This window comes from Dendropsophus ebraccatus, chromosome 5 (assembly GCF_027789765.1).
Source record: "Dendropsophus ebraccatus isolate aDenEbr1 chromosome 5, aDenEbr1.pat, whole genome shotgun sequence".
In the NCBI taxonomy this organism is placed as follows: domain Eukaryota; kingdom Metazoa; phylum Chordata; class Amphibia; order Anura; family Hylidae; genus Dendropsophus; species Dendropsophus ebraccatus.
This window is the reverse complement of record NC_091458.1, coordinates 5,271,870-5,290,061: the sequence shown is the minus strand read 5'-3', so window position 1 is coordinate 5,290,061 and position 18,192 is coordinate 5,271,870. Positions and strand designations below refer to the sequence as shown.

Here is an 18,192-nt window from a genome sequence, read left to right as displayed (position 1 = left end):
ATACAGCGCTGTGTGGTGTTACAGGTAGAGAATACAGCGCTGTGTGGTGTTACAGGTAGAGAATACAGCGTGCTGTGTGGTATTACAGGTAGAGAATACAGCGTGCTGTGTGGTGTTACAGGTAGAGAATGCAGTGTGCTGTGTGGTGTTACAGGTAGAGAATACAGGGTGCTGTGTGGTGTTACAGGTAGAGAATACAGCGCTGTGTGGTGTTACAGGTAGAGAATACAGCGTGCTGTGTGGTATTACAGGTAGAGAATACAGCGTGCTGTGTGGTGTTACAGGTAGAGAATGCAGTGTGCTGTGTGGTGTTACAGGTAGAGAATACAGTGCTGTGTGGTGTTACAGGTAGAGAATACAGTGCTGTGTGGTGTTACAGGTAGAGAATACAGTGCTGTGTGGTGTTACAGGTAGAGAATACAGTGCTGTGTGGTGTTACAGGTAGAGAATACAGTGTGCTGTGTGGTGTTACAGGTAGAGAATACAGTGCTGTGTGGTGTTACAGGTAGAGAATACAGTGCTGTGTGGTGTTACAGGAAGAGAATACAGCGTGCTGTGTGGTGTTACAGGTAGAGAATACAGCGTGCTGTGTGGTGTTACAGGTAGAGAATACAGTGCTGTGTGGTGTTACAGGTAGAGAATACAGTGCTGTGTGGTATTACAGGTAGAGAATACAGCATGCTGTGTGGTGTTACAGGTAGAGAATACAGCGCTGTGTGGTGTTACAGGTAGAGAATACAGCGTGCTGTGTGGTGTTACAGGTAGAGAATACAGTGTGCTGTGTGGTGTTACAGGTAGATAATACAGCTCACTGTATAGTGTTACAGGTAGAGAATACAGTGTGCTGTGTGGTTTTACAGGTAGAGAATACAGTGTGCTGTGCGGTGTTACAGGTAGAGAATACAGCGTGCTGTGCGGTGTTACAGGTAGAGAATACAGTGCTGTGTGGTGTTACAGGTAGAGAATACAGCGTGCTGTGTGGTGTTACAGGTAGAGAATACAGCGTGCTGTGTGGTGTTACAGGTAGAAAATACAGCATTCTGTGTGGTGTTACAGGTAGAAAATACAGTGCTGTGCGGTGTTACAGGTAGAGAATACAGTGTGCTGTGTGGTATTACAGGTAGAGAATACAGTGCTGTGTGGTGTTACAGTTAGAGAATCCAGCGTGCTGTGTGGTGTTACAGGTAGAGAATACAGTGTGCTGTGTGGTGTTACAGGTAGAGAATACAGTGTGCTGTGTGGTGTTACAGGTAGAGAATACAGTGTGCTGTGTGGTGTTACAAGTAGAGAATACAGCGTGCTGTGCGGTGTTACAGGTAGAGAATACAGCGTGCTGTGTGGTGTTACAGGTAGAGAATACAGTGTGCTGTGTGGTGTAACAGGTACAGAATACAGCGCTGTGTGGTGTTACAGGTAGAGAATACAGTGCTGTGTGGTGTTACAGGTAGAGAATACAGCGTGCTGTGTGGTGTTACAGGTAGAGAATAAAGCGCTGTGTGGTGTTACAGGTAGAGAATACAGTGCTGTGTGGTGTTACAGGTAGAGAATACAGTGCTGTGTGGTGTTACAGGTAGAGTATACAGTGCTGTGTGGTGTTACAGGTAGAGAATACAGTGTGCTGTGTGGTGTTACAGGTAGAGAATACAGTGCTGTGTGGTGTTACAGGTAGAGAATACAGTGCTGTGTGGTGTTACAGGTAGAGAATACAGTGCTGTGTGGTGTTACAGGAAGAGAATACAGCGTGCTGTGTGGTGTTACAGGTAGAGAATACAGCGTGCTGTGTGGTGTTACAGGTAGAGAATACAGCGTGCTGTGTGGTGTTACAGGAAGAGAATACAGTGCGCTGTGTGGTGTTACAGGTAGAGAATACAGTGCTGTGTGGTGTTACAGGTAGAGAATACAGTGCTGTGTGGTGTTACAGGTAGAGAATACAGCGTGCTGTGTGGTGTTACAGGTAGAGAATACAGTGTGCTGTGTAGTGTTACAGGTAGAGAATACAGTGCGCTGTGTGGTGTTACAGGTAGAGAATACAGTGCTGTGTGGTGTTACAGGTAGAGAATACAGCGCTGTGTGGTGTTACAGGTAGAGAATACAGCGCTGTGTGGTGTTACAGGTAGAGAATACAGCGTGCTGTGTGGTGTTACAGGTAGAGAATACAGCGTGCTGTGTGGTGTTACAGGTAGAGAATACAGTGCTGTGTGGTGTTACAGGTAGAGAATACAGCGTGCTGTGTGGTGTTACAGGTAGAGAATACAGTGTGCTGTGTGGTGTTACAGGTAGAGAATACAGTGTGCTGTGTGGTGTTACAGGTAGAGAATACAGCGTGCTGTGTGGTGTTACAGGTAGAAAATACAGTGTGCTGTGTGGTGTTACAGGTAGAGAATACAGTGCTGTGTGGTGTTACAGGTAGAGTATACAGTGCTGTGTGGTGTTACAGGTAGAGAATACAGTGTGCTGTGTGGTGTTACAGGTAGAGAATACAGCGTGCTGTGTGGTGTTACAGGTAGAGAATACAGTGTGCTGTGTGGTGTTACAGGTAGAGAATACAGTGTGCTGTGTGGTGTTACAGGAAGAGAATACAGTGTGCTGTGTGCTGTTACAGGTAGAGAATACAGTGTGCTGTGTGGTGTTACAGGTAGAGAATACAGTGCTGTGTGGTGTTACAGGTAGAGAATACAGTGCTGTGTGGTGTTACAGGTAGAGAATACAGTGCTGTGTGGTGTTACAGGAAGAGAATACAGCGTGCTGTGTGGTGTTACAGGTAGAGAATACAGCGTGCTGTGTGGTGTTACAGGTAGAGAATACAGCGTGCTGTGTGGTGTTACAGGTAGAGAATACAGTGTGCTGTGTAGTGTTACAGGAAGAGAATACAGCGTGCTGTTACAGGTAGAGAATACAGTGTGCTGTGTGGTGTTACAGGTAGAGAATACAGTGTGCTGTGCGGTGTTACAGGTAGAGAATACAGTGCTGTGCGGAGTTACAGGTAGAGAATACAGCGTGCTGTGTGGTGTTACAGGTAGAGAATACAGCGTGCTGTGTGGTGTTACAGGTAGAGAATACAGTGTGCTGTGCGGTGTTACAGGTAGAGAATACAGCGTGCTGTGCGGTGTTACAGGTAGAGAATACAGTGCTGTGCGGAGTTACAGGTAGAGAATACAGTGTGCTGTGTGGTGTTACAGGTAGAGAATACAGTGCTGTGTGGTGTTACAGGTAGAGAATACAGTGATGTGTGGTGTTACAGGTAGAGAATACAGTGTGCTGTGTGGTGTTACAGGTAGAGAATACAGTGTGCTGTGTGGTGTTACAGGTAGAGAATACAGTGCTGTGTGGTGTTACAGGTAGAGAATACAGTGTGCTGTGTGGTGTTACAGGTAGAGAATACAGTGTGCTGTGTCGTGTTACAGGTAGAGAATACAGCGTGCTGTGTGGTGTTACAGGTAGAGAATACAGTGCGCTGTGTGGTGTTACAAGTAGAGAATACAGTACTGTGTGGTGTTACAGGTAGAGAATACAGTGCGCTGTAGTGTATTACAGGTAGAGAATACAGTACTGTGTGGTGTTACAGGTAGAGAATACAGCGTGCTGTGTGGTGTTACAGGTAGAGAATACAGCGTGCTGTGTGGTGTTACAGGTAGAGAATACAGCGTGCTGTGTGGTGTTACAGGTAGAGAATACAGCGTGCTGTGTGGTGTTACAGGTAGAGAATACAGTGCTGTGTGGTGTTATAGGTAGAGAATACAGCGTGCTGTGTGGTGTTACAGATAGAGAATACAGGGTGCTGTGTGGTGTTACAGGTAGAGAATACAGCGCTGTGTGGTGTTACAGGTAGAGAATACAGTGCTGTGTGGTGTTACAGGTAGAGAATACAGCGTGCTGTGTGGTGTTACAGGTAGAGAATACAGTGTGCTGTGTGGTGTTACAGGTAGAGAATACAGTGTGCTGTGTGGTGTTACAGGTAGAGAATACAGCGTGCTGTGTGGTGTTACAGGTAGAAAATACAGTGTGCTGTGTGGTGTTACAGGTAGAGAATACAGTGCTGTGTGGTGTTACAGGTAGAGTATACAGTGCTGTGTGGTGTTATAGGTAGAGAATACAGTGCTGTGTGGTGTTATAGGTAGAGAATACAGCGTGCTGTGTGGTGTTACAGATAGAGAATACAGGGTGCTGTGTGGTGTTACAGGTAGAGAATACAGCGCTGTGTGGTGTTACAGGTAGAGAATACAGTGCTGTGTGGTGTTACAGGTAGAGAATACAGCGTGCTGTGTGGTTTTACAGGTAGAGAATACAGTGTGCTGTGTGGTGTTACAGGTAGAGAATACAGTGTGCTGTGTGGTGTTACAGGTAGAGAATACAGCGTGCTGTGTGGTGTTACAGGTAGAAAATACAGTGTGCTGTGTGGTGTTACAGGTAGAGTATACAGTGCTGTGTGGTGTTACAGGTAGAGAATACAGTGTGCTGTGTGGTGTTACAGGTAGAGAATACAGCGTGCTGTGTGGTGTTACAGGTAGAGAATACAGCGTGCTGTGTGGTGTTACAGGTAGAGAATGCAGTGTGCTGTGTGGTGTTACAGGTAGAGAATACAGTGCTGTGTGGTGTTACAGGTAGAGAATACAGTGCTGTGTGGTGTTACAGGTAGAGAATACAGTGTGCTGTGCGGTGTTACAGGTAGAGAATACAGCGTGCTGTGCGGAGTTACAGGTAGAGAATACAGTGCTGTGTGGTGTTACAGGTAGAGAATACAGTGTGCTGTGCGGTGTTACAGGTAGAGAATACAGCGTGCTGTGCGGTGTTACAGGTAGAGAATACAGTGCTGTGCGGAGTTACAGGTAGAGAATACAGTGTGCTGTGTGGTGTTACAGGTAGAGAATACAGTGCTGTGTGGTGTTACAGGTAGAGAATACAGTGATGTGTGGTGTTACAGGTAGAGAATACAGTGTGCTGTGTGGTGTTACAGGTAGAGAATACAGTGTGCTGTGTGGTGTTACAGGTAGAGAATACAGTGCTGTGTGGTGTTACAGGTAGAGAATACAGTGTGCTGTGTGGTGTTCCAGGTAGAGAATACAGTGTGCTGTGTCGTGTTACAGGTAGAGAATACAGCGTGCTGTGTGGTGTTACAGGTAGAGAATACAGTGCGCTGTGTGGTGTTACAGGTAGAGAATACAGTACTGTGTGGTGTTACAGGTAGAGAATACAGTGCGCTGTAGTGTGTTACAGGTAGAGAATACAGTACTGTGTGGTGTTACAGGTAGAGAATACAGCGTGCTGTGTGGTGTTACAGGTAGAGAATACAGCGTGCTGTGTGGTGTTACAGGTAGAGAATACAGCGTGCTGTGTGGTGTTACAGGGAGAGAATACAGTGTGCTGTGTGGTGTTACAGGTAGAGAATACAGCGTGCTGTGTGGTGTTACAGGTAGAGAATACAGCGTGCTGTGTGGTGTTACAGGTAGAGAATACAGCGTGCTGTGTGGTGTTACAGGTAGAGAATACAGCGTGCTGTGTGGTGTTACAGGGAGAGAATACAGTGTGCTGTGTGGTGTTACAGGGAGAGAATACAGCGTGCTGTGTGGTGTTACAGGTAGAGAATACAGTGCTGTGTGGTGTTACAGGGAGAGAATACAGTGCTGTGTGGTGTTACAGGTAGAGAATACAGTGCTGTGTGGTGTTACAGGTAGAGAATACAGCGTGCTGTGTGGTGTTACAGGTAGAGAATACAGCATGCTGTGTGGTGTTACAGGTAGAGAATACAGCATGCTGTGTGATGTTACAGGTAGAGAATACAGTGTGCTGTGTGGTGTTACAGGTACAGTAGTAACAGTGTGTGTGTGTGTGTGTGGGACCACAATGAAATGCTGTACAGATCACTTTACAGCAGCCTCCTCTTATCACCACAGACACAACAGGAAGGCTCAGCTTAGTTTTAGCCCCAGTGGTGAGAATGAGAACTGCAAGATCTCAGGATTATTTTATAATTTAGATAGAAAAATGGGAAATTAGAAGAAATGTCACGAAAAATTGTTATAAAATCTGTTTATTATAAAATATAATTTAAGCAATAAGTTATTTTCTGATCACACTTTCCCTTTAAGATTTATGTTTGTGTTTTTTTTAAATATATTTTTGCTTCACTTGTGTGTTCCTCTAGTTCCTCTTTTCCCTCCTCCCGGCTTTTGCCTCAGTATCTCCCTGAAGTCCTTCCTCCTCCTCGTCCTCTCCTCATCCTCTCCACATCCTCTCCACACCATCTCCATGAACACAAGAGTCCCAACAATAGAGGAATATAGTTTCCAGTTTAATCTCTGATCAGTTACAACATTTGATTTCCTCATATCTAGAACATCACATGTGTGATTTCTCCCCTGTGTGACTTCTCAGATTTTTTACAAGATTTGATTTATCTGTAAAGCATTTCCCACATTCTTAACATGAAGTCGCCTTTTTTCTTGAGTGACTTATCTGATGTTTGATAAGCCCTGATTTGTTAGTAAAACGTCTCTCACATTCTGAACATGAATACGGCTTTTCACCTGTGTGAATTCTTTTATGGTTAACCAGAACCAATTTCCTTTTAAAACATTTTCCACATTCCGAACATGAAAATGGCTTCTCTCTTTTATGACATTCCTCATGCATAATAAGGCTTGGTTTGTTTGCAAAACAATGCCCAGACTCTATACATGAAAATGGCTTCTCGTCTGTGTGAATTGTCTTATGTCTAGCAAGATGTGATTCATCTGTAAAACATTTTCCACAATGTGAACATGAATACGGCTTTTCTTCTGTGTGACTTTTCTCATGTGCAACAAGACTTGATTTAAATGTAAAACATTTGCCACATTCAGAACAAGAATATAGCTTTCCTCCTGTGTGACTTCTCTCATGATTAAGAAGATATGTTTTATTTCTAAAACATTTCCCACATTCTAAACAAGAATATGGCTTCTCCCCTGTATGACTTCCCTCATGCATTACAAAATCAACTTTATTTGTAAAACATTTGCCACATTCAGAACAGGAATATGGTTTCTCTCCTGTGTGAATCTTCTCATGTTTCAAAAGACTTGATTTATCTGAAAATCATTTCCCACATTCTGAACATGAATATAGTTTATCTTCTGTGTGACTTCTCTCATGTATAAAAAGATTTAACTTATCTGTAAAACATTTTCCACATTCTGAACATGAATATGGCGTCTCTCCTGTGTAAGTTCTCTCGTGTGTAACAAGATTGATTTATTTATAAAACACTTCCCACATTCTGTGTGAGTTCTCTCGTGTGTAACAAGATTGATTTATTTATAAAACACTTCCCACATTCTGAACAAGAATACGTCCGCTCTCCTGAGTGAATTCTCTCATGTGCGACAAGACCTGATTTAAATGTAAAACATTTCCCACACACTGAACATGAATGTAGGTTCCCTACCATGTGACTCTTTTCATGCATATCAATACGCGATTTGCATGTAAAATATTTCCCACACTCAGAACATGCATATACACTCACCGGCCACTTTATTAGGTGCACCATGCTAGTAACGGGTTGGACCCCCTTTTGCCTTCAGAACTGCCTCAATTCTTGGTGGCATAGATACAACAAGGTGCTGGAAGCTTCCTCAGAGATTTTGGTCCATAGTGACATGATGACATCACACAGTTGCCGCAGATTTGTCGGCTGCACATCCATGATGCCAATCTCCCGTTCCACCACATCCCAAAGATGCTCTATTGGATTGAGATCTGGTGACTGTGGAGGCCATTGGAGTACAGTGACCTCATTGTCATGTTCAAGAAACCAGTCTGAGATGATTCTAGCTTTATGACATGGCGCATTATCCTGCTGAAAGTAGCCATCAGATGTTGGGTCCATTGTGGTCATAAAGGGATGGACATGGTCAGCAACAATACTCAGGTAGGCTGTGGCGTTGCAACCATGCTCAATTGGTACCAAGGGGCCCAAAGAGTGCCAAGAAAATATTCCCCACACCATGACACCACCGCCACCAGCCTGAACCGTTGATACAAGGCAGGATGGATCCATGCTTTCATGTTGTTGGCGCCAAATTCTGACCCTACCATCCGAATGTCGCAGCAGAAATCGAGACTCATCAGACCAGGCAACGTTTTTCCAATCTTCTACTGTCCAATTTCGATGAGCTTGTGCAAATTGTAGCCTCAGTTTCCTGTTCTTAGCTGAGCGGAGTGGCACCCGGTGTGGTCTTCTGCTGCTGTAGCCCATCTGCCTCAGAGTTGGCCGTACTGTGCGCTCAGAGATGCTCTTCTGCCTACCTTGGCTGTAACGGTTGGCTATTTGAGTCACTGTTGCCTTTCTATCAGCTGGAACCAGTCTGCCCATTCTCCTCTGACCTCTGGCATCAACAAGGCATTTCCGCCCACAGAACGGCCGCTCACTGGATGGTTTTTCTTTTTCGGACCATTCTCTGTAAACCCTAGAGATGGTTGTGCGTGAAAATCCCAGTAGGTCAGCAGTTTCTGAAATACTCAGACCAGCCCTTCTGGCACCAACAACCATGCCACGTTCAAAGGCACTCAAATCGGGGGGGCGTGGCTAGCTATGGTGGTGTGAAGACGCTGCTTCTCTGAGCTCCGGTCCGACGTTAGCCCACAGCACCGATTGCAGGCTTCACATATGGGGAAAACGGCCAGAAAGACAAAGGGGAAGCCCCCCACTCAACCCTCCTCACCTCAGGCGGATATTGAGGCGTATTTCACCCGCTCCAGACCCCCGACCGCCTCTCTGGAGATGCCGGCACCCGCCGCCACAGTCACTGCTGCAGCTGCTACATCCCTGGCTGCCCTTCCTCCGGAGCTCCGCTCACCTCCGGGACAGCTGCCTGACTCTCCGATGCCGGCAACGCTCTCCGGGGATGTGTGGGGGACCCGCTCTCCCCCCCCGCAAGCTCCGTCCTTCCAGCCCGCCACCCGGCAAGATGGCGCCGACGAGACAGACTCTCCTCATGGCTCCCAAGATGGCCGCCGCGCCGAGGACGCCTGCGACACTGCCCGGCGGCACTCGCTACAGGTGGGATCCCCCATGCCCCTACCAACATCAGAGGGCCCCACAAACCCCCCTCTCCTGCCGGTCAGCCTGGTGCAGCCTGCAGCCGCCACGTCGCTGCACACCCTGACCCTCCATCCTGGACTCACTCCCCCACCTCGGGAGACCGCCATTTTGCCAGCCACCCTGATCACTGTGGACTCCCAGCACACTATAAGGAGCTCCCCTGTTGCAACAGCGGCCCCCCAGTCCACCCTCTCTCTAATGGATCTCCCTGCAGGGGATGGGGGTACCGCTTCAGGGACAATGATGGCACCGCAGACTGTGTCCATTTCTCCTGCCTGCAATGGGGCATCCCCCAGCCCCCACCGTTCCCCACCATGTGCTTACTGGTCTGCTCCTCCGCCTGCTGCCATGTGCCAGCCTGTGCAGCAGATGAGCGGTGCCGTTTCGCCCTCCTGGTCCACCGGTTCCTCGTGGACCACCTCCCCGCCGCACATGACTACAGTTCTCAATGGGACTATTCTGCCCTCTGCCTTGCCACTGTGCCCTCAATATCCCCAGGACGTTGCCAACAGCTCTCCACTTCCAGACATGCTTCCTAATAGTCTGGATGCTACGCCGGCAATCCTGCGACCTTGCACCTCTCCTCTGACGCTCTCTGGCACTCATTCCCTCCCCATACTGCAAGCTGCTCAGCACTTGACAACACCACAGCAGGCGACCTATGCCGACAAATATGTGACCATGGCAGACCTGCGCTCCCTAGTCTCGTCCCTACCCACGAAAGAGGACTTTACCACCTTAACTAAGCAGATAGTAGCGGAGTGCAGACAGGAGTTTGCTCAATTCCGGAAGGATTTATCTTCTCTTTCTACTAAGGTGACCTCCCTGGAGGCCTCTGCCGACTCTACCTCCTCCAGTGTCCAGGTGTTGCAAGCCCAAGTCCGACAACATTCGGATCAGCTCTTTACCCTGCAGCAGCATCTCGACGATATCGAGAATAGGAATCGGAGGAATAATCTCCGCATCAGAGGCCTCCCGGAGACAATCCTCCCAGGGGACTTGTTTGGTGTTTTGACACTAATTTTCAATGATCTCTTGGAACGCCCCCCAGACAATCACATTGAGCTTGACCGGGCACACAGAGCACTGAGACCCGTTAACTCCGATGACCAACGCCCGCGAGACGTCATATGCCGGGTCCATTTTTTCTCCACCAAAGAAGAGATAATGCAAAATGCCAGGAGAAGACGTAAGCCAAATTTTCTTGTTCTCTGACCTATCCCGCCACACGTTGGCGCAGAGAGCTGCCCTGAAACCGCTCCTATCTACACTCCAGGACAGGAACATCCCCTACCGATGGGGTTTCCCATTTGCCTTATCAGTCCGCAGGGGAAACAGATCAATCACTCTACGTTCCCCAGATGACCTACCTGACTTTCTACAGGAACTGGACCTGCCTGATGTGATTTTGCCGGAATGGCCAACACTCTCCTCGACCCCTCTGAAGCGACCACCGCTACGACAACTGTCGGGCCCCCGCAAAGACCCTCCAGGAGGCCTCCCCCCGAGAATCTCTAGGCGCAGACCCGCCAGGTCGCCCGACCGTGTGGTGGAACAAGAAGGAGCTCACCTCGCTGCCTCTCACACCTGAGCCCCCACTTTGCATTTACCTGTTTTGTTCACCTAACTGGTTTACTTGATTTTTAGTCAGGGGGTAGCCCCCTGTCTCTATTCATGTGCCTCTGTACGCCTTCCTCGCTGTTTTCCCCCTAATGTTTCTTCATCTAACTCTCCCATGACTAACTGCTTTACTTAATCTGTATTGGTCAATTTCGCCTGCCTTCTGTGCCCACATTAGCTTTCCCTCAAAGGACCTAGGACCGGTCCTCAATCTATTCTTTGTACTCACCTGCCTACCTACCTCTTTTCCCCCAAATAGGAGGGAGACAGTCCTGGGCTTGACCCAGACGTATTGTCTCTGTTGTTTAGTTTTCTCTAGTTGACGCAGCAGTTGCTTTCCTACTGCTCATACCGTGTCTCATTTTACCTCTGTTATCCCTCTTTTCCCTCCCCTCCTACCCTCTCCTTTTGTGTCATTTTGTAGCTCTCTCTAAACGACTTATTTCTTTTATTTCTCCAGAGCAATCCATACGACCGTGGTGGGAGCACACACCGACCGTCCCGGGCGCCTCGGAGCAGCCCCCCCCCCGATCTGTAAGTGATGGCAGAACTACATATAGCCTCCTTTAATGCTAAGGGATTAAATACCCCTGAGAAACGCGCCCAAATACTGCATCATTTGCACAAAAAAAAAGTACATATAGCGTGCTTCCAAGAAACCCATTTTAAATCTGGCCATGCCCCGAACATCAAACACAAGCACTACACACAATGGCACTTCGCCAATAACCCCGAGTCGCGGTCCAAAGGCGTGGCCATCGCTATACATCGATCGCTTGCTTGCTCGGTCATACAGGCTACCGTTGACCCGGACGCACGATATATAATAGTTTCATTTTCCATAGCAGGGCACGAGTTTACTCTCATTAATGCATATGCCCCTAACCAGGGCCAGACAAGCTTTTTGGTGGAGCTGGTCGATCTGGCACTGCCCCTGATCCGGGGGACTGTTGTGTTATGCGGGGATCTGAACATGACCCTGGACCCCACCTTGGACAACTCCACAGGCCGGTCCGGACTCTCCTACTCCTCTATCAAGAGGGTCAAAAGAGCGTTTCTGCAACTCCAGCTGTGCGATGCGTGGCGGACTTTGCACCCCACGGATCGCGACTACAGTTTCTACTCGGCCCCGCATGACACATACAGTCGCCTGGACTATGTCCTGGTCCAACACAGTGCCCTGTCCTGGTTGACCTCCTCTACAATAGGTAACATCCTCTGGTCGGACCACGCCCCGGTTCTTTGCTCCCTGCAACTACCCAACCTAACCAGATCGGCCTGGTCTTGGAGGCTAAACGAATCGCTTCTCACTGATGTAGCTTGCGTTTCAGACCTTAAGAAGTCTATTTCGGGTTTCCTCCAAGACCACGCCGAGGACCACACTGCCCCTTACATTAAGTGGGAGGCGCTTAAATGTGTCCTCCGTGGAGTGCTCATAAAAAAGGGGGCGCAGCTGAAAAAGGACAAAGCGCTCAAACTCTCCCGAGCGCTCCAGACAGTTTCTCGGCTTGAGCTGGCTCACAAACGGGCACTCTCTGTGCCAATTCTCAGGGAACTGCAGGCAGCTAGGCTTGAAGTCAAGCGCTTGCTCGAGGCCTCATGGGGGAGGGCACTTCAGGTGTGCAGAAGTCGCTTCTATGAATATGGCAACAAGAGTGGCCGGATGTTAGCCAGGTCACTGAGAGCGCGTATGGCCCATTCCCACATACCCTCCATTAAAACTGGAACTAACTCCATTGCTCGCACCACTCGTGACATAGTAGAACAATTTCGCTCGTACTATTCGCAATTATATCACCTCCCACCGCCATCTTCCTCTGCTCCCCCTCGCTCACCGTTTCCTACCCTCACGGCGGAAACCATTGCCTCGCTAGAGGAGCCATTCTCCGAAATTGAACTGGCCGCGGTTATCCAGGACTTACCGGGTGCCAAGAGCCCAGGCCCAGACGGCTTTACGGCCGCATTTTACAAAGACTTCCAGTCCCACCTAGCCCCGCTTCTTCTACCTGCATTTAACTCTATATCTCCTGACACTCCCTTTCCCATGCACTCCACATTGGCCCACATTGTAGTTATCCCCAAGCCTGGCAAAGACCCCCAACTATGCAGCAGCTACCGTCCTATTTCCCTCCTAAACGTCGATCTAAAGATCTACTCTAAAATCCTGGCCAATCGCCTCAACACCCTATTACCAACCTTAATTCACTCGGACCAGGTCGGGTTTGTGCCGGGGAGGGAAGCCAGGGATAATACCATCAAGACCATAGACATCGCGCATTACGCTCGCTCACAAAAGATCCCTCTAATGGTTCTATCCTTAGATGCCGAAAAGGCCTTCGATAGAATTTCCTGGTCCTCCCTGGCACAAACCCTCCGTGATGTTGGCTTGGGCACAGTGTTTTCCTCTAAAATAATGGCCCTCTATCATGCCCCGACGGCCCAACTAAAAGTCAATGGACTGCTCTCAGACCCATTCACTATACACAATGGCACCCGCCAAGGCTGCCCCCTGTCCCCCCTTCTCTACGCCTTGGTGATGGAATACCTGTTGGCCTCCATCCGAGCGGACCCGAACATCCATGGTGTTACTGTGGGTAGTACAGAGTATAAATGTTCGGCTTTCGCTGATGACCTCCTGGTCTACGTCACCGACCCCCTCATCTCCCTACCCTCTTTGATGACCCGATGGTCGGACTTTGGCGCGTGGTCCAACTTCAAATTAAACCTAGCCAAATCAGAAGCCCTCAATGTCTCTTTAGCCCCTCCACTAGTTTTATCTCTGCAAACGTCCTTCCCTTTCCTTTGGCCTCCAGCGGGAATCACATACCTGGGTATTAAACTCCCCCCTGACCTCTCTTCCCTTTTCTCAGCCAACTTCAGCCCTCTTCTCTCTCAGTTTCGCAAAGACCTGGAACACTGGGATCGCCCCGAATTCTCCTGGTTTGGCAGAGTCAGCATAATCAAAATGAATCTGCTGCCCCGGCTCTTGTACCTACTGCAAACCATCCCGATATCTATCCCTTCCTCATTTTTCCACCAAATTCAAAGATGTTTTGGGGCTTTTGTCTGGGCCTCCCGGCACCCTCGTCTCAGTAGGCTGACTCTTGCAAGACCCAAACTTGGAGGGGGGGCGGGCCTCCCGGACTGCCGTTTATATTACTTGGCGTGTGTCCATGCCAGAATTCTAGACATGATTCACAATGAAAGCTCAAAATTGTGGGTCCGCCTTGCCCAAGCGCTTGCCTCTAAATCTTTAGCCGCGCTCCCATGGACGTGGTCCCCCACACTCTCTGATACCGACACTATGTCCTTCGCCACCCGGCACACGCTTGCATCCCTCCGGACGAGTAGGTCCACTCCTCCCCTAATTGACCCCCTGGGCCCTTTACTGCCGATAACAGATCACCCGGAGTTTCCCCCTGGAGCCTCTTCTGCTCTCTTCCTGGGGTTCTCCAAGCGTAATCCTTTGAGATTTGCCCAGGTATTAGACAAGGGTGCTCTTAAACCCCTATCTGCCATCCTTCCCGCTGATACCCCAGTCGCGAGAGCACCGTTCGCTTACATGCAACTCGCCCACTTCCACTCTACTGTCGCTAGGGGCAAACATCTCTCCCGTCCCCTGACGGACTTTGAACGCCTATGTCAGGCCTCCTCCCCTCCGACACACGCCATCTCCACTATATATGGGATACTACTCTCTGCCAGATCTGAGGAGCTCCCCCCTTTCTGTGGGAAATGGGAAAGAGAGATTGGAAAGCAATTTACCGTGGAACAATGGTCCCGCTGCTTCTTCCTCACACACAAGACGTCTATTGCTACGAAAGCGCAGGAGACATGCTATAAAAGTTTGTCCAGATGGTATAGGGTCCCTGTGCTCTTGCATAGCTGGTTTCCCTCGGTTCCGGACGTGTGTTGGAGATGCAGCGGTGCACAGGGGACCATGGTACATATATGGTGGGGGTGCCCCAACCTTCAAACATTTTGGAGGGTGGTTTTATCCCTTATTTCCGAGATCACGGGTGTTGTCATCCCCAACACCCCGGAGTCCGTTTTGCTGTTTATGTTTCCCATGGCTCAACAGAAATACAAACGCTCCCTCGCTCGCCACTTGCTACAGGCAGCAAAGACCGTAATTCCCAGACACTGGCGTTCAGCAGACATCCCGTCTCTGGAAGAATGGTTTAAGGAGATCGCCCATACTCAACATATGGAGGACCTCCTCTCGCTCACACCGAAGGCGATCTCAACTTACACATCCACCTGGTATGCCTGGATGGACTTCGTAGCCTCACCCCGATACAGAACAGTCAGCCTAACACAGCCATGATCAGTGGCCCGCTCCCTTCCTTCCCCTCTCCCCCCCCCACCCCCCCTCCTAGTGAGCTCCACCCGTGGGTGGCGTGGTTCCGGGGCGTCCGGGCTCTTTACTCCCGCTCATCATTCACCACCCGGGTATGGATTGCACGTGAGTAACTATTCTCTTAGCACTTTCATTGGTTTTCCCCTCCTCCCCCCTCCCTGTCTTCCCCCATGTCTCCCTCTCTTGTCTGTCTGAGTTTGGTTTATTGAGTTCTCCCTTTTCTTTATTTAGCCGCATACTGGTTTCTGATTGATTACTGATAAGCACATAATCTGTCTACTGGTTGCCTAACGGCTTATTGCACTTGTCACTAACACATGCCGTTGCAGATGCCTGCACCTTAATATGTTTTCACTTTTCCAGATGCATACTCACCAAGTATCCGATGTGCCTGTTATTCTTATCTTGGAATTTTGTGTTCTGACCGTGCTTTTCTATTCTACTGTTTGTACTTTTTATTATGAAAAATCTTTAATAAATATTTGAATGAGAAAAAAAAAAAGGCACTCAAATCACCTTTCTTCCCCATACTGATGCTCGGTTTGAACTGCAGGAGATTGTCTTGACCATGTCTACATGCATAAATGCACTGAGTTGCCGCCATGTGATTGGCTGATTAGAAATTAAGTGGTAACATAGTAACATAGTAACATAGTAAACAAGGTTGAAAGAAGACAAGAGTTCATCAGGTTCAGGGAAACCCTACTGTGTTGATCCAGGGAAGGCAAAAACCCCCACCAGGGAGACGACAACCGCCCCACCACAGGGAGAAAACTCCCCCCCGACCCCAATGGCAACCAGAACAATCCCCGGACCAACGTATCACCAGAAATCTAATGCCCATAACTTGTAATATTATATTGTTCAAGAAAAGCATCCAGGCCTCCCTTGTACATATATAATGAATCGGCCATGACAACATCATGTGGCAGAGAGTTCCATAGTCTTACCGTTCGTACAGTAAAGAACCCGCGTCGATGCTGATGATGAAATCTTCTTTCCTCTAGACGTAGAGGATGCCCCCTTGTCATGGTTACAGACCTAGGAGTAAAAAGACCCCTACAAAAATCTCTGTACTGTCCATTCATATATTTGTACATTGTGATCAGATCGCCCCTAAGACGTCTTTTTTCTAGCGTAAATAACCCCAAGCGTGATAACCTGTCCTGGTCCTGTAACCCACCCATTCCCTTAATGACCTTTGTTGCCCTCCTCTGCACCCGCTCTAGTTCAGCTGTGTCCTTCTTATATACCGGTGCCCAAAACTGTACACAGTATATACCATGTGTGGTCTGACCAGTGATTTATAAAGAGGCAAAACTATGTTCTCATCTTTAGCATCTATACCTCTTTTGATGCACCCCATTATTTTATTAGCCTTGGCAGCTGCTGCCTGGCACTGATCACTAAAGTGGAGTTTACTGTCCACCAATACCCCCAGGTCCTTTTCGGAAGTAGTTTTACCCAGTGTTTTATTATTTAGCACATAACTGTACTTATTATTTCTATGGCCCAAATGCATAACCTTACATTTATCCACATTAAACTTCATTTGCCATTTCACCGCCCAAGCCTCCAGCTTCTCCAAATCCCTCTGTAATATGATATTATCCTCCTCTGTACTGATTACTTTACCCAGTTTAGTATCATCTGCAAAAATGGAGATTCTGCTCTGTAGCCCCTCATAAAGATCATTAATAAAAATATTAAAAAGAAGTGGACCCAACACTGACCCCTGTGGTACCCCACTAGTAACTAAAACCCAATCTGAATAAGTTCCATCAATGACCACCCTCTGTTTTCTATCACACAACCGTGCAGTTGGACAGGTGTACTTAATAAAGTGGCCGGTGAGTGTTTTTGCTTTCCCATGTGAGTTTGCTGATGTTTAACAAGAACCGCTTTCTGGTCAAAACATTTTCCACATTCTGAGCATGAATAGGGATTCTCTGCTGTGTGCAGTCTCTCATGTGACACAAGCTCGGATTTAATTGTCAAGCATTTTGCACATAGTGAACATGAATACTTCTCCCCTGTGTGACTTCTCTGTGTTAACATATCTGAGCTTTTTGTAAACACTTTTCCACATTCACCTCGATTCAACTTTTTTCCTTCCTTCTGATCTGTCCTTGTGGTAACAACCTGTGATGGGTCAGGAGAAGGTTCCTCATGATTAGGGGGATTATATGATAGATCTGTACTGTGACCTCCTGGATGTACAGTAAGGTCCCGGCGGGTTTCTCCTGAGGAGTGCTGCTCCACTTCTTCATCTTCTACTTTATAATCCAGTGATAACATGAAGTCTCCATCAGCCGCATCACTGGGATTCTCTGTTTGAATTAAAAATTAATTTGATAAATCAGTGATTTTTTCCGCCCAACATAAAAAAATGTCTAACTTTCAGGGGGATCATTAGGGAGGAGAACTTGCCATGAGGAAGAATTCTTGACACCTCTGAAACATGTCGGCTAGAGTGGGAGACCAATGTGTTACTATGCCTTGTGTTTTATTGCTACATCAATAACAGCCATGTGTTAGTCCCGGTGTAGCCGGCCGGAATAACTCCCATCCAGATTATACTTGGGTATAGTTTGGCCTAGGCCAGTGTATACTCTGGGGTGTAACATAGCCTAGGCCGGAGTATACCCGAGGGTGTAACATAGCCTAGGCCAAACTATACCCCGGGGTGTAACATAGCCTAGGCCAGACTATACCCCGGGATGTAACATAGCCTAGGCCACAGTATACCCCGGGGAGTAACATAGCCTAGGCCAAACTATACCCTGGGATGTAACATAGCCTATGCCAAACTATACCCTGGGGTGTAACATAGCCTAGGCCAAACTATACCCTGGGATGTAACATAGCCTAGGCCAAACTATACCCTGGGATGTAACATAGCCTAGGCCAAACTATACCCTGGGATGTAACATAGCCTATGCCAAACTATACCCTGGGATGTAACATAGACTAGGCCAAACTATACCCTGGGATGTAACATAGCCTAGGCCAAACTATACCCTGGGGTGTAACATAGCCTAGGCCAAACTATACCCTGGGATGTAACATAGCCTAGGCCAAACTATACCCTGGGATGTAACATAGCCTAGGCCAGACTATACCCCAGGGT

General features: G+C 48.1%; 1 pseudogene; it reads right to left on the bottom strand.

Annotated features, from left to right (window-relative positions):
- Window positions 1–6,336: 6,336 nt before the first annotated feature.
- On the bottom strand, window positions 6,337–17,525 carry LOC138793972 (oocyte zinc finger protein XlCOF7.1-like; annotated as a pseudogene).
- Window positions 17,526–18,192: the final 667 nt, after the last annotated feature.